Source organism: Hippoglossus hippoglossus, chromosome 22 (genome assembly GCF_009819705.1).
Source record: "Hippoglossus hippoglossus isolate fHipHip1 chromosome 22, fHipHip1.pri, whole genome shotgun sequence".
Classification (NCBI taxonomy): Eukaryota; Metazoa; Chordata; class Actinopteri; order Pleuronectiformes; family Pleuronectidae; genus Hippoglossus; species Hippoglossus hippoglossus.
In genome coordinates, this window is record NC_047172.1 from 24968109 (window position 1) to 24983558 (window position 15450).

Genomic DNA, 15450 nt, shown 5'->3' on the forward strand with positions numbered 1-15450 from the left:
GAAACAGACAAAATACAGTAAAGTAAAAATATAAAAATTGTAATTGTGATGTCAGTTATTCTGTTGTGAACCAAGAAAGGCTTTTGAATTTTGAGGTATAAAAATACCCAGTGTCTGTCATAAAAAGGATGGCCTTATTACTAATGCATGATTGTTGTACCCTGCAGGGTTGTCTAAGTGTGTAACACATGTCTGAGCGAGACACTGGCCATCTGGCTCTGTGCACGACAGAAGATAAGGCCCTGATGGCCATGCGTGGTGTAACCGTTATTAATTTATAAATGACTCAGCCGTAATGGGGGGTTAGGAGGGGGTAACGTGGCCAAATGCATGTTGACCATATTTGATCTACATAATGTGGGTGGGGACGAAGTGCCTTATGGGACAGATATGTACACAGTCCACAGAGTGAGGATCAAGGATATCAGTGGCCAGATGGGGAGGTGTGCGCCTCAGGGAGCTTCTTTTGTATCAGTCTGAATGAGGTTGTAATGGGTCTGCTCTCTGCTGAGAGGGTTGACAGGAATGTGTTCACTGAATAGTGCCCTCTTCTCTGAAGAGTTCAGATGTAGGTTTGTGTTTATAGGATAGTGCAGAGGAACATTCTACTTTATAAGGATTTTCATAAAGTAACTAATTTAGTTTTTGTTTATCGTAGGGGCAACAGAAAAAGTGATATACACAGTATTGACATATTAGCTATCAAATATAAACTTAAGGTATCAGTGTAGTGGTGGAAGTAGAAATTGAATCCAATATACCACAACAATGTGGGAAATATCAGTTGCTAAATGCTCCACTATCTTATATTATAAGGCTCAATTTAAAAGTGGGGTTCCCCCAGGTTCTAGTCTTGGCTCTGCGGTGTGTCAGATTATACAAATCAAAAATTTTCCTTGCCTTGATGACTATAAATGCATAACATGTAGGCCCAAGAATCATGTAGCTCCAATACGAGAAACGTATGTCAAGATTCTAGATAATGTTTAATGAATGATTTCAAAACGTTCACTCTCTACAATATCTGCTGTAGTCTAAAACAAGGGAGCTTTAAAGTCCTTTCAAAATTTTAATTTACCTCATTATTTCTTACACATTGTAACCTAATAATGATGATGATTATTAGTAGTAGTAGTAATAGTACTTTTTCTTCTCTTTTTTTAGATAGAAAACACACACACACACACACACACACACACACACACACACACACACACACACACACAAACAATCTGCTTTGACATCCCATCTCCCACTCTGTTAACATGCCAGTAACCACTGTTCTTGACCTGCTTGTATTGTTTTCTCAATGTCTTGTCTCTTGCCTTGAAAAAAATAAAAATAAAGAAAACCCAAACCACTAGGCACTGAAATCTGCTCCAATAAGGTCTAAAAAATTAAAATTTTAAAATTTGACTCACAAAGTGCTCTTGATGGATTTTCCACTTAAAAAAATAAGTTTAACATCTCCTAAACTGTGGGTCCACTTGCTTCCAATTGCAATATCATCATTTCATGTTATGAAAAACATGGACTATAAAGTCTTCATTGCAGATAAACCAAATTACTATGTGTACAGCATAAATTCTTCTTACCACAAACTTTCATTTTATGATCTGTATTTTTAAAGACCATAAAATGGTCTATATTTATATCGTGCTTTTCTAGTCTTGATGACCACTCAAAGCACTTTACAGTACAGTTTTAGGGGCTTGTTGACCTCATTTTAACTTTGGGATTGCATCCAAATATGTTAACACTCAAAGTGTGAGGTGGAAATATTCAATTTTATTTGTATAGTGCCAAATCCTAACATACAATGAACTTTACATAGTAAAGTCAAGATCCTTATTTTTTCTTCCTTATTTTTTCTTCTAGTAACTATAGAGCGGCAGATGTAGTGACAGAGAGAAAAAAGAAAAGAACCAAAGAGTGATTGCCAAAAAGTTTCTGTTGTTAGCTTACATGACACAAATCATATGACTTCAAGGGGGTGATGTCACAGAAAGGAACGGGGCAAGGTCAATGACATAAGATTCTGACAAGAGTAATGTGAAGGATATAAATATGTCATAAATAAGACAATGTTCCTGATTGTTATCAAATTATGTTTGTGGTGTATCCAAGCAATACAATATGCATTGAGTTGTTAAATGTGTTTTTTTTTTTTCAAACATTAGTTATTACACTTTATCAAAAATGATTTATAATGTGAGACATCATGCATTGGGTTATCTGGGACAGTCATTTAAGTTCTCTAAATTGGTGAAATATGCATTTAGTGACTTCCTGAAGTAAAAAAAAAAAGTAATAAACTAAAGAGATGTAACATATGATCTGCAGTTGTCAGACAGGTGTTAATGGCAAATACAGTCCGTCCCTGTCTGTTTTAAACTGATTGTCTAGTTAGCTAAATAGCACAAACAGTTAGCTCTATAGGACAGAGATAGATAAAAAAAAAGTGAAACAGAAGTCTCAATTGGAACTTTTTTTCCAGATAACTCAAATTCACCCTATATCTCTTATATTTACTACACTAACTTTGCAAGTAAAACTGCAAGGCTAATCAGCAAGAGGCCATAATTCCCTATAGTATTTTTTTTTTTTTTTGCAATTACGCCATTATTATTTTTGACAGGGATTATGTAGAGACACAGGGAAGGTTAGAGAGAGATGGGGGATGAAACTCATTAAAAGTCGTGAGCGAAATGCAAATCTGCGCTGCTGTGGTCAGCTACCAGCCCAATATCATTATGTACTTCATATATCACTGTTCTTACATGACCAAGTGGTTATTTCATGAGACAATCAAAGAAGTGCTGTAAGTAAGATTTAAGATGTAAGATGTGTTATCCAACCAGGTCCTGAACAGCTGACAGTGCTCAAAGTCACTATTAAACAGAAACTAACTTCCACCTTGAATGTGCTCCAGTGGTGGCAGGTTAATACGGGGCACTGGGGTGCCACCCCTTCCAACATCCTGAGACAAATAAGCCTGTATAAAAATGTAAAAACATAATTTTATTATGTAATACTGCGAGTTGACTGGCTTCGCTGGAACTCCGGCAAATCTGTTAATTCTTTACAAAAACTCCCCAACAGGAAAGAAGAGGATTAAGAAGCTTGGTCCGGATCGACACCCGGTGCTTCTCCCAATCTTGAGAAACAGAGTTGGCTAACTGGAGGTGGTGTCTTTTTTCCCCTGTTTGTTTCAAAGTGTCGGCACGGAAGTACTGTGGATAACGACGGGGGTGCAAGTCCTAAAACATCTCTCTGAAAAATACAAACGGCATGAAAGTTGCCACAGTCACTTAGACACAATGAGGCTTCTTTTTTGCGGCAGGCTTAGCATTGCTCAGCAGCTCAATGAAGGCTACAGGATTGGCATACTGTGTGTTGTCTGTTTTTGTTGAGTCTGGCTTAAGTTTGTCAACCCCCGCCCCAAAAACTGTGCCCTGATTGGATTTTATTTGGGCTTTTGTCCAGTGTGAAAGGAGCTTAGGAGTGCTAACTCTGACCCATAACATGGGTAATGTGATTTAAAAAATATATATCTGCTTAATATTTTAGTTTTTTGCATATATATATCCTTAATGCGGTGTATTGATCTGACCTTCACGATGAACAACATCTGTTTCCCTTTTGCATGATGAAGCCAGTTCAAACTGAACTCTTTATACCAACCTCCCATACAAAAGTGCATCACATCATCAGGACACCTGATTAAGTCAAGGCATAGAATTCTTCACTTATGGTAAATGGTCTGTATTTAAATAGCGCTTTTATTGTCTTGATGACCACTCAAAGCAGTTTACATTACGGTTTTTGGCATTTACCCATTCACACACACAGTCAGTGCATATATTTGCAGCACTTTCTCTATGAGAAGGGGCAATTTTGGGGTTCAGTATCTTTCCCAAGCACACTTCGGCATGCGGAATGGGGAAGACTGGGATCGAACCGCCAAAACATCTGGTTAGAGGACGCCCGCTCTACCAGCCTTTCACCATTCAAATTCCTCTGTGCAATAAAACCCCCACTTTTTGTTGATTTATAACGTACTATAGGCCTAATGTAGTTTTAATGGCATGCAGCATTCTTAAATGTTTACTAATATTCATTATTTGTTTTGACTTCACCTATGAAGAATTCTTTTATTATTCCAGCTGTGTTTTACTTAATGTTATTTTCTTTTTGTCTTTTGTTTATTCTGCAGCTTTCACTTATGGTTATCAACAGAGGCAGTTATAGGTGATGAAAAATGCATTAATAGAAAAGACCTCTACAACCAAATGAAGCTGGTTCTGATATAGTTTCATCAAAAAAATCCTAACTTTATTATTTTTAAAGAGCCACTCTTGAACACCTGAAGCTGGTTGAAAAACAGGGCAACAGTAAGAGAAACATGGTACATATACTGGGTTTATATGGCCCTTTTAGTCTTTTCAACCACTCACAGCACATTCACCCATTCACACACTTTCATACAGTGCTGCTATTTGCTGCACTTTTCTAACACAAATGATTTACAATGCTGCCACAGTCATCAGAGGCAATTTGGGCTTCAGTATCTTGCCCAAGGATACTTTGGAATGCAGACTAGAGGAGCCGGGGATTTGACCAACGACCATCTGGTAAGTGGGCCACCTCCTGAGCCACAACCTCTATTTTATACAGAGGTTACAAAAATGAGTATAGACAAATAAAAACACATCCACCTTTTCTTCATAACTTAAACTTTTTCGTCACTGCCTCTTTGAAAAGATTGTAGAATGTACAACTTCCTACGTCTGAAACTGAGTTTCTACATATACAAGAGGAAAAGAGACTCATTAGAGGAAGACCACCTCCATTTGTTCTGAGACAAATTGTATTTACCCTCCATTGTGTTCCTGCACTTACATCTGACATCTCCACAGTTGAACTTTGTCCACTGAAGGTTCATGTATTGTCCAGTAGACAAGGGTTAGGACTATTGACATCATAAAACCTTGTTTTCTCAAGAGGTTATCAGTGAGCCCACACATTGACTCAGCGTGTCAGTTCACACGCACGCACACAGACACAAACACACATACACACACTCACCTGGCTGTGGAGAGACAGCAGACAGACAATAGCTTCTCTACTCAACGTGGGGACCTGAGAACAACTTGTTTGTTGTACTGAATGTTAGTTTGTGTGTTTCTTGTAACTTTGTTACTGTTATGTTAATGTCCTGAAAGTGTTCTTAGTTTAGTTGTAATTGTTTTCTGCCTTTGCACATTACTCAGTACTCCACCACCTCCACCAGACACTAACCTCTCAGCTATTATCTTTTCCTCATTCTGTACTGAAAAGAAACCATCAGTAACAAATTCTCTGAAACACTTGTGCATTTTTCAGACATGCACAGAATCTCGTGAAATTCTCCGGAGGGGCTGTGTGTGTGTGAGAAAAAGAAAGAGTGGGCATGTTTGGGATGTGTCTAATGGACCCAGAACTGAAAGAATCCCAACAAGAATACAAAAGTCTGAATGAAAAAGAGGAGCCATATAACAATAAGTGAGACCAACCAAGATGTCAACTTCGAAAGACAATAAGATTCAAGTGGTGATGTAGGCCGATGCTGGTGTTGATGAGCTGTAAACAAAAACATGTCTGCATGCTGCGTCATGCCAGTTTCCAACTATTTCACTCAGCTCTTTATGTTATTGCATGACTCCTGAAAGTATTATATGTAGCGGTCCTACAACGTGTATCTTTCTGTTTCCCCATGGGAATGGCTCATCATTCTTCTTGTTTACCCCTCGCAATAAGAATGAGGTATTGAAACTCATGACTTGTAGTTGTCCTATCACATATGCAATGGACATTTTTCTCACCAACCTCCTCTAAGCCATATCTTCCACCATTGTGGCTTTGGGACCTTTTCAAACTGGATAAGGTAAGAAATAAATGCTCCAACTACTTAAAGGGGACATATCATGAAAATTCCACTTTGTTAGTGCTTCTACAGGTTAATGTGGGTATCTGGCTCATGTCTACCAACCCAAAAACTCTGGAAAAAAAACACTTGCGCGTTTTGTTATGGTTCCTCTAAGTCAGAAACGTCATGCTTGAGTGACTGGAATGAGCTTCCTGTGTATTGTGTCGTCACAATACACTGGAAGTCTCCCTACATGGCCTTGGCCCACCCCCCACCTCATCCCCCCCGCCCCCCCACACTCGTTACGCCGGGTTTACACCGGACGCGGAAGCGCCGCTGCAAGGCAGCGCAGCGCCGTTCTCAAGCGCGCAGCCGCCTGGCTGTTCACACGGGACGAGCATTTCTCCGCGCTGGTCAGCCCGCGATTCTGCTTTCTCCGCTGGTTGTTGTACCCGTTGAATGCCCCCCCCCCACCCCTCTCTTTCTCTCTCTGTCTATCTGCTTGTGTGCTTGTAGTGGATGGGCAGAGGGGGACATTTAATTATGTGATTGGGAAAATTAAAACTCCAGGACAACAGAAGGGGAATACAAAGTATGGGATGCATATTTGATAATTTCTATCATATAAAATATGTAATTTATGTCGTTTAAAATCATGGGGGGAGAGGGGGGAGCTGGCTCACTAGCATTTAAAGGAACAGGCACTCAAAACAGGTCACTCTGTGGAGGGCTGTTTTAGACAGGGTAAAAAGGGTGCTGTTTTAAATGATCCTTGTGGTATTTTGACCAAAGTATGTTACAGACATTTCATTAAGACCCCAAGGAACCATATCAACTTGTGGTAAAATGGGCATGCTATGTCCCCTTTAAGGTAACTCCTAAAACACCCCTCACTTAACATGCTTAAAATGTAGAACTTTTGACTGGTCTTGTTACATCCATTTGTATCAACGGCTATAGAGGGTGCAGGTTTCGGTCAGCAGCCTGTGATGCAGTGAACCACAGCATCCTGCTATCTGTTCTCTCCAATATGAAAATCAAAGTAATTTGTTCATTTCAATCCTATCTCACTGAGTATTCCTTCAATGAGTCATGACATGGACAGACATCCTTTTCCCATCCCCTCCCACAGGTGCCACAAGACTCAGTGCTGAGCCCTGTTCTGTTTGGAATATACACCACCTACTTGGGTCCAATAATCCACTTGCATGACATCTCATTTCCCTACTACACAGACAACAACCAACTATATCTGTCATTTCTGCTAGGTGATGCCATGCTCTTGATGCAAATCTCTGCTTGTCTCTATGACATATCCACATGGATAAAGGAACACCATTATCCATTTGAGACTTAACATCCCCCCTAAAACTTAAATATTCATGAACCTTTCAGTCCTGCCAATCTCTCCAGCACAACGTTAACATCATCATCCCTTCCCTAATAAAGGTTGTGAAAAACCTGGGTATCACATTTGATGACCAGCTATCCTTCTCTGACCGTCTTGCATCTGTCTCACACTTTGCACAGTATCTTTCGGTCCTGCAATAACAATAAAAACCTTGCAAAAACAAATTAATGGTAAACAGAAATGATTGAGTGCTTTTACCTTGAACCAAGTCCAGGAGGTGTTGCAATTGTTTATGTTTGTGACATATTCGACAGGTAGACATTGAAACTAAGGTGAAAGACCATCTTCACTGTCTATTTTGCAGTGAACCACATGCAGTACGCAGAGAAGAGGCAAGACCTTGACTCTTTAGAAGAGCAGCACAGCTCACATGCAGGAGAAGCACCTCAGACACACGGCTTGTGCAGGCAGTGTGGCCGCTCTAATCTAATAACATGGGCGCCGAAATGAAAAGCAAGACGTGATGCACATGCGCTGCATATGCTTCCAGTGTGGCCTGGGCATCACAGATGGTCCATCTGGTTTTTGATTGCCCTAAAAAAACACATGTCTTAGGCCAGTAGGAGGCCAGACGTAGAAAGTCTGCAGATAATCCGAAGCATCTCAATCGGACATTTACGTTCACACATGCACCTTCAGTTCGGTGCATGTCTGAAAGCAGCTTTATGTAAACTGCAGGCTGTAGGAGCAGTTGTGAGGACAGCCATTTGGTCAACGTCTGAAGACGTCACTGTGTTAATGTTCCTTGTCCAAGTTTCAAAATAAGACCATGGGAATACTCTTGCTGATTTCAGAGTGAGGTGAGCAAGCTGCACCAGGAGCGAGCAAAGGGCTCAGCAGTGTCATCGAAATGACCCACAGCATCACTGGGATTCTGCTCCAGCCGTGGACGACATCTATCAGGCCCAATTCTAGGGCAGGGCCTCAAACATCGTCTGTGAACCAGGTCACTCTGGGCATCTCCCCTTCAAACTTCCCCCCTCTGACAGGACACACAGGAGGAAACGCGGTCACACCAAAGGACTGAAAACAGCTTCTTCCCCAATGCTGTAAAACTGTTTTACATTGCCTAACCAACCCAACTACCCCATCCCCATAAACTTGCATCACAGCAAACACACTCTTCTTGACATGTTGTTGACATCAGTGCGTTGTTTAGTTTTTCTTGCTTTTAAAACTCAAAATTGTTCATCCCCTCTGCAGTCTGTCCTGTAAAAACTAGAAATTTTGTTTACTTTTTGTTGATTTTGCTATTTATCTTTTATTGTTCATTGAGGTTACTTATCAATATTATTTTTATATTTAGCCCTGCAAGCCCTGACATTTATATTCTACACAAAACAAGGTCATTTACACAGTGTTTCAATCCTAAAAGTCCACCGGAAGTGGCTAAACTAGCGGACACTTGGATGACACCACATGAGCAGTATGGAGGCATGTTATGTTTTTTCTGTTGTTTTAAGACGTCTGAAGTCTCGGTCACCAGTTACTTCAATTGTATCGGATTCGGCTGCTACAAAGTTTACTTCTGAGACTCCAGAAGGGTTTTGTGGACTCAAACACTTCACCCACCCCTCCATCGGGATAGTGGTGAGTAGATGATGAGTGAAGGTTCATTTTTCAGTGAACTATCCATTTAAGTTTTGGACCGATGACTAACTTTCTCTCAAATTCAAAGGAGCTTTATTGGCATGGGAAACAGACGTTTACATTTCCAAAGCAATTGTAGAAACAACAAAAATGTACATAGAAGAATTCTGACTGTGCTGCTAGAAATATAAAGATAAAAGGAAAAAATTACTTAAAATAAAATAGAAAAATGTGGATTGTAAGTGAGGGCTATATAAACTTTACAACTGAGCTCTGCTTCCATTGCTCAGGTTCAAGGCCTTTCTCGCCTCTTCTCTTCACACCACAGGGTTGCTTGAGGTTGCAGCCAAATCTATTGTCCTAGAAGGCTTGGTATCCAAGTCCTACTTTAGTGTCCACGTTCCAAAGATGTAGATATTGAAGGATAACTATGGTATTGTTTACTTTTGGTCCACTTTTTGGGGGGATTACAAGGTGCCACAGACTAGCAGTACTCATTCAGGTTCAGGGTTAAAACCCAGGTGTCAGTTCAGCTTCACCAGTGGGTTCTTGAGTTGGTTCCTTTGTTAATCCGTTGTTCTGAGTATCTTTTCAGGTAATTGTGTGCAAAAACACGTTTTTAACTCCAGGTTTTGGATGTGCGGTTTATCCCACTATAAATGGTATTTTCTTCCAGTTTTACAACAAAAAGTTCAGGAGCTCATGTGATCTCTCTCTCTCTCTCTCTCTCTCTCTCTCTCTCTCTCTCTCTCTCACACACACACAGTGCTTTTGCTGTTTATCTTAATTATCTTTGCTTTGAGTTCTGTGTGTGTCTAGCCTTTACAGCGGTCAAGGGTCAGTGGAGGACAAAGTGCCTGGATGAGTAGAGAAACAAAGCTTTTCAGTGCAGGTGAGTTTGTAATTGCATTCTTTGCCTCTTATTAGCTGATCAAAGAGAACTGGAAACTACCAGCACACTTTATCGCTTTTATCTTTATGCTGTTCCTTGTATGACAACATTTATCCACAAAAATAAATGCATGGGCTGACTCTGAAGGCAAGAATTTGGCCTCAGTTACACATTGTCGATCACCAAAGAAGAAAGCACATCAGACTCTCAGTGCCAGAAAGAGCTGTAAGTAACTAAAGGAGTTAAAGGGTTTCACTTTACAGAAATACTTTTCCAAATCCTGCCTAAAAAAATGTTAGCCATTCCATTCTAAAAATAACCCTTGAATTATATTAGAAGGTGATTTCTGGCTGGGGGTTTTTGCCGTTCCCGTTACATCTGTGGTTTAAAATGATGCAGTGTTGTTCACACCATTCAGAGGCACGCTTAGAGGCATAGAAGTTGCTTGGTTTGAGTAATCATAGCTGGTGTTGAGCATTATGTGGTTTCCCTTTACACTTGGAGGCCTTCACACAGGAAATTGCAACTCTTATTTTAGGATAGGCCCTCTGAAAGAGGTGGATCACATTTGAAACATAATGAGACTGAAGTTATTAGATGAATGATATTTATTGGACTTTTATTCAAGTTTCTTCTGAGAAAAGGAGTAGTTTAAACTTCAGATGTGACTATGTTCGTGCCTCAGTAGTTCTGGTGGCTGTTGGTTCAAGTCAGAGACTCCAACCTGTGAGAATAAGGTACCTCCCAGCTGGAGCCACCATCTCTGCTCAATGTGCCAATGGTGTCAGTCACCACGTAACCTCTCCACCTATTAATAGACAGCTCCTGTTTATATGGAGGGAACTTTGCATGGAAAACAGACCATGGTGAAAATGTGTGTACAGGCCAATTGTAAACTAGAAGTGAAGTGTGAGAACCTACGACTGCATGTGACTGCAGCTTTTATTAACATGAGCCAGTCTCTTGGCTCTGAGGTCCTTCCTATAAAGAGAGACATTTTTAATACTTTTTCTTACAGTCATTCATTTTTTTTTATATCAACTTCACCTTTTTTGTTGTAAATAACAAAAAAATTTGATCAAATTTTCTTTTCTTTTGTTTATTTTTCATTACAATGTTTTTATCCTGAAAAGTTAGAAAAGCCTTGTTTAGCATCTACATAGGCTTAATGTTAATTATACATGTTTTGTGATATACAGCCCTATGGCAGCATGGGCTTCAAGTTATTTTTTTATTTTTGTCAACAAATCCCAAATGCAGAGTGAAACCTACACTGGAAAGGTTTTGTGTGTAGCTTGAAGTATCTTATATGAGCCAGTCACACGGGTCCCTGTGTGAACTTTCTGTGTGGCCAAGGTTTCCTGTTTCATTTTGAAATGACCACTCTTTAGTCTGTTGTTATTTTACCTCCTGTTGTTGTGTTTTCCTGCCAGTTTTCTGTTCTAACAGTGTCTTGTTAGTCAATAAGTCCTCACTGAATTTGTGGCCTTGTGTTTTCCCCCTCTTGTCACAGTACCCTGTGTTTGGATTTCTATCTGTTCCCCTTCACGTGTTTGCTTCTTTGGACTGATCTCCCTGGTTTTTGACTCTTGCCTGCCTCAACCCTCAATAAGCCATGTTCGTAAATTCCGTAAAAAGTTTATATTCTCTACTGGGTGGACTGCATTTGGGTCCTTTATCAAATTATACCATTTAAATAATGAAAAGGCTGAGATTCTGTATATGGTCATTGACAAGGTGACATGATTGCCTGTTTTATGGCACATTGGTTTTAAAACTGTATTTTCTACACAGCCAGCTCTTAACATCATGTCTATTGTCCCAGATTTAACTTAACATCAAAACATTAAGGAGGGCACAGCCCTCAAAAATAGGAAATAGAAAAACAAAACAATCAGTCTAAGTAAACTGGCATGCATACTTTAAGGAGAAGAAAGCCTTTACAGAGCAAAGGTTTATTTCAGTGAGATAAGCTTAAGAAGTACCTCATAGATGGACATCCAACCCTATAATTCCTTAATGAAAATTCATTCAAGTGGGTTCTTTGAGGAAATAGTTTTCATACTGAGGAATACCAAAAGATCGTAAGAGCACTGAACAACAGTTGAGGACTAGTTTGCTGGAGTAACCTAGAGGTTAGTTAAGGGGCTATTAGCAGTGTACATCGTTGCAGATTCAGGATCGCGACTGCGGCCAGATTGTGGACCGTAGATCGTGATCATGGATGATGATGGGAGGGGATCATAGATTTACTACAAGATTGCTTGGATATACAATATGCCTACTCACATATACTATCACTACTGGCAATAGCTCTATCATTACAATTGTCATTACTACTCCCTTCATCTCTGTCATTTTTTACTTAAAACATTGATACACCTCTCCATTATGTTAGACACTGTCTTTTCTCATGAATGTTGTAAATATTGTTCTTTTGTTGATGTGCTCTGTTACACACGGCATGTATTGCACATCTGTCCTGGGAGAGGGATCCCTCACATGTGGCTCTCTCTGAGGTTTCTTTGTATTTTTCCCTGTTAAAATTGTGTTTTTGGTAGTTTTTCCTTACTCTTTGTCATATAGGTCTACCCACAGTTCTTCCATTCGCCAGAGAATTTCATTGTCCACATTCTCTGTGCCCCAAGTGACACTGCTTCCCTACATGACTTGCATCATTTTTAACTATTAGCAATTAGTATGTCTTGGTATAGTATACAAATAGATTTTTACAGCTGTATTTTCTCTCCAGTTTGTGCTGCTCTGCTCCTCTTTCATCACCTGCCCTCTTCTGCTCAATGCTGCATTTCTGATGAGGAGAGTTGACAAAGCAAAACCTGAATGTTATAATAGCGGTGTAATAGTGAAAATCATGATTGGCTTAACAAAGATACAGATGGCAATACATGCATATGATAAAAGTGGCTTATGTGCAGCAACAAACTACAATACAACAATTCTACAGGTTCAGTGTAACGTTATATGAGATCTGTACGAAAGGTTCCATTATCAGATGAGACAAAACACTGTTTCTATAAAGAACAAAGTATACACACAATACATTTAACAACATCCATATCATTCTGATTGATTATTTGCATATAGAAAGATATGTTAATACCAACATTCAAAGTAAGTTTTGTTTTGAATACATGCTAAGTTGAAACACACTCTTCTCCTGTACAAACATACAGTACATAAACACACTTTGATGGCTCCACTGATAATCAGTCTTGACAGGAGGAGGTAGAAATTCCCAGAATTCCCCTGTGGAGCTGGGATGCCACACCTCTGGCCTCAGGCAGAGAGAGGGGTGGGGTGTGAAAGCAAAAATTGGGAGGAGAGAGAAGGATATATGCAGGAGCTTTGGACCCCTGCAATGTGAACTTGACATTACCGAGAGCAGCATCTGTGTTCCAACCTGAAAAGTGTATGTAAATATATTGAATACATTTGACTGTAAGCTCAGTAGAAGGTAGTCCAGATGGAGATAGAAATTATAATTTTAAAGCAGACATGAGACCTGACTGATGATGGAAGTGAATCAGGATCCTGTAGAGCTGACTGGACGCTGTCAGGGCCTCGGATACAGCAACGAGCAGCAGCTCTGAGCTTCTACACCACAAACCACAAACTCTTACATGGTTGGTTACATGTTGTGTCTTAAAAACCTCTTAAATAGACTTTTGGTGATCTTTGCGTTTTCACTTAAATTAAAGGATTAGAGGGTTATAACTGGGAAAAGATCCTTAACCCTAAAAAACGCTGAGTTGTCCTCCTGAAAACATGAGGATATTTCTGACATCCTGCAGATAGCACGGGTGCATTGGAAGAAACACTTGGATACATTCATCACTGCCTCTGCCACCTTCAAGATATGTTATTCTAGTTTTAAAGCAAGTTGCAATGGATTCAATTTCATAAAGGCTTCATTAGTTTTTCCTTCATGCGGTGGATCATCTGGTTGACAGACTGCGACTGAGGCTGGACATAAATCATTCATAAAAGATTTTCTCAAGCATCTGCTTCCTCTTTTGTCTTCTCATGGAGTAGAAAGCTATTTAACTTCTGCACTCAGTTTGTCCAAAACCCAAATTACAAAGCCGAAGCAATGGATGAAGAAACACTACCACCTAGTGGTTACTCTTACTAATTGTATCAATTTGAAACAGATCTGATCCATTGCCTGTTAACCTTGTCCTTTTCTGTGGACATCAGCTGCTTAAACAAAGGTCTTTAACCCGAAAGTATTTTCTGAAAAAAGGCTGCATGGTGTATTTTCATTTCCATGTGCACACGATACACTGAGCACAGCCCCTGACAAAGTGAAAAGAATTTAGCAAATGTATTAAATAATAAAAATGGAAATATTACATTGACACAAGTTTTCAGACCATTTTCTCAGAAATCTATTTTCCAACAGACACACGAGTCAAAGAAACAGTCACAAGAATCAACAATCAGCAAAACACAATACAAGGACATTTTAAATATCTCCAAAGAAATATAAGAGTCTAGTTTGAGAGTAGTTGGCAGTTCGTTCAATTTAAATGTTGCATAGAACATCAAGCCGGATCTGTCAACATCAGTGCATACATTAAGGTGTCTGCATGGTTAACGTGGAAGCAGGGCTTTGAAAACACCTGCACTGCTTGTTTGCAGTCAAATGAAGCTAAGATACTGGGGGCTCCCTCTGCTGGACTAATAAGTTAATTGCCTGAATCTGCTAATGTATTCAATAAAAGACCAGAAAAGAGTAAATGGTGATCAAGAGATTCGATGTTCTGTCAGTAGCATGACAGGATTTTTTTGGGATTTGTGTTTGAGTTGAGGTTGAGTTTTTAAGAAATTAACACTAACCCTAACCCATGAAAAGTATTTAATGGATAATATATACTAATACTATCGACTATTTAACAGGGCGCCTTTGAGATGTGGCAGTATCAGGAGAGTCAGGACTGATGTCAGGCTGGATACAGAGAACCAGGGTGAGAGGTTAAGCCACATATTGGCAGGGTGCAAGGTGCTCAAGGGCTCAAGCCTGGCTCCAGCGCCTGAGAGGTGATGCTGTGCATATCAATGACCTTCACTGCACAGAGGAAAGTTCCCTCAAACAAACACTGAGTGGATGGAATAAAAGGCCTGTGTGACTTTGTGTTTGCCTTGGTGTTTGCACCACATTCTGTAACCATGGACGATCTGGGACTGGTGGTTCTTTTAAGGTGATTTTTTGATAATATACTTTGACTTGAATTATCATGCAACATTTAAACAGTTCAATAAAATAAATGTATACAACATTCATCGGTCCATTGTGAGAGACACTGTTGTGTGTGGAGACACCACAGGGTGTCAGTGGTGAGCTGTGTGCTGGGTGTACTACGGTCATGTGTGCTGACCTTCAGTATTTAATGAGTGCAGGCTGACAAAAGCAAACAAACACACGGAGAGAAAACATAAACGATGTTTCACCTACAGGCCCCAGCGAGGATCGAACTCGCGACCCCTGGTTTACAAGACCAGTGCTCTACCACTGAGCTATGGAGCCTGTCTTGTCTCTGACGACATTAAAAACTCCTTTTAAACTCGGTTACGGAATTGTTATGAGACTAATTTGTCAATGCTTCTCTTCCGTAAAGTAATAGTTGA

General features: G+C 39.9%; 1 long non-coding RNA gene and 1 other non-coding gene across 2 annotated transcripts in view; both read right to left on the reverse strand.

Annotated features, from left to right (window-relative positions):
- LOC117755790 overlaps nucleotides 1-9537 on the reverse strand; it is a 22516-nt gene extending 12979 nt beyond the window's left edge. Inside the window, exons 1-2 of the long non-coding RNA XR_004612661.1 lie at nucleotides 9525-9537; nucleotides 7391-7393 (exon numbers count right to left, since the gene is read on the reverse strand). This is a non-coding gene — a long non-coding RNA (uncharacterized LOC117755790). The remainder of the gene's footprint in view (nucleotides 1-7390; nucleotides 7394-9524) is intronic.
- Nucleotides 9538-15277: 5740 nt separating this feature from the next.
- Nucleotides 15278-15349, reverse strand: trnat-ugu. Its single transcript has one exon. It is a non-coding gene; the product is annotated as a tRNA-Thr (tRNA).
- Between the last annotated feature and the right edge of the window lie 101 nt (nucleotides 15350-15450).